Source organism: Pteropus vampyrus, unplaced genomic scaffold (genome assembly GCF_000151845.1).
Source record: "Pteropus vampyrus isolate Shadow unplaced genomic scaffold, Pvam_2.0 Scaffold370, whole genome shotgun sequence".
In the NCBI taxonomy this organism is placed as follows: Eukaryota; Metazoa; Chordata; class Mammalia; order Chiroptera; family Pteropodidae; genus Pteropus; species Pteropus vampyrus.
In genome coordinates, this window is record NW_011889151.1 from 59116 (window position 1) to 60995 (window position 1880).

Sequence of the window (1880 nt, forward strand, 5' to 3'; positions counted from 1 at the left end):
CATTCGTCTTCCCTTACTTCAGTGGATGTTACTAGCAACATCTTCAGGTGATTTGTCTTATTTTCACCGGTATTTATATGAAATTTAATGTGAAATACATGTACGAGTGAGGGAAATATGATCCATCATTAATGATTTAGGTGAAATTTAGTAAACAGAACAGTGTAAACGTAGGCTTTTCTTCGAAAAGACAGTGGTGAATTATAAGAGAAATGGAACATGCCTTTATATATGCATCCAATAATTATTGGACCTATATCGCAGGTTAGATCAAAAATGTTATTGTCAACCAGTTAAAATTTTGAATTTTATTCTATTTGAACTAGAAAGCCAGGGGTACAATTTATTTATGCTCGCTCTAGCTAATCTAAAAAAAAAATGCAGCAGTGACAGCGAGGAGGTTGGTTAGGAGGCTGTTGCTATGTTTCAAGCAACTTGGAACATACACTACGATAAAAGAACTTAAGGGAAAACCACGAAAAGAAAAACAATCTCATAACTGCAGCACCGTGGGAGTGGGGAGCCAGGACCCAGAAAGTGCCAGGCAGATGATTCTGCCTAAAGAAATTCAGATAGAAAAACCTGCTTCAGGAGAGAAATTTAGCACGTTCATTTTAGCATAATCACCTTAACATATGAATGAAGCGCGGCAGACACGGAGGATCCAAGCAGAAATCTGTCCCCTGCATTCCCCTTTGTGTCCCATTGATTCTGGATGGTCCTGCAAAAATTTGTTTACCAAATGTTTGCTCTTTGTCATCTACTACGAGTTGCCTACCTCTTTGTCCTTAGTCCAAAATGATATATATACTTCATTTTGTCCCCGTCTTTGAAATTTTCATACTTAATTTTTATTACTACACTATCAGGGTTGAATGCCAAGTGTAATTGCTAAGCTAGAGATTATACACATATATGTTAGGTATTTAAGTATGCTACCAAACAGCTTTAAATTCAGGGGATATTTTTAAAGACCAGCATTTTTGTATCTTTAGATTCAGATAACGGTAAGACTAGCCTAACGAAGTATTTTTAAGTCAAATGCTCTTTGAGACCTTCTTTATTAAATAAATGAAATTTTTTTTAACATGAATTAGTATATTCACTCAACTATTACCTGTTAAACATCCATTCTGTACCAGGAACGTTCTAGATGAGGAATACAAAGAGATAGGGATACGCTCTTTCCCTCGGCTGGGTATGTAAGTCAATAATTACAGAGAAATAGAAGACAGTCGAAACTGTTTTTTAATATAAACAGTTTAAATATTTAATTGAATTCTTATTCACGCTTTAAACTAATAAATTATGTCTACAGCCATGCTACACTGAACAAGCCCGATCCCGTGTGATCTTGGAAACTAAGCAGGGTCGGACCTGGTTAGTACTTGGATGGGAGACCACCTAGGAAGACCAGGTGCTGTAGGTGTAAAAAAATACAAAATAAGGGATTGTAATCTGACAAGGTCCTTGCAACCTGTGAGGTCAACCAAGGGGTGCCTGGCCTAAATAAATAATAAATAAATTAGTAAATCATTTCTATTTAAATTATCATTAGGTAAATTTTAGCCCCTGATGAAATCTTTGAATATTACGAATTAGTAAAATCAAAATGACACATTTTACTTTTTTTTCAAGACAAAAATCTAAATATTTATTATTGTAATTTAATGAGTTAAGCTTGTCTGGTTTTAAAGTTCCTGTTCTGACATAATAGTTTGTCCAGCCAAGATCTCCCCTCCACGCATTCTTCCCTTCCACAAGTACCCGAGTACCTCCTCAGTGTCTGGCTCTGTGTTGGGGACCCAAAGTTGACACAACGGGCGAAGTCCCTGCCCTTTGGGAGCTGATATTCCGGTGGAGGAGGAAGCTGACGAACA

General features: G+C 36.6%; 1 pseudogene; it reads left to right on the forward strand.

Annotated features, from left to right (window-relative positions):
- The first annotated feature begins 1310 nt into the window (after positions 1-1310).
- On the forward strand, positions 1311-1429 carry LOC111731401 (annotated as a pseudogene).
- Positions 1430-1880: the final 451 nt, after the last annotated feature.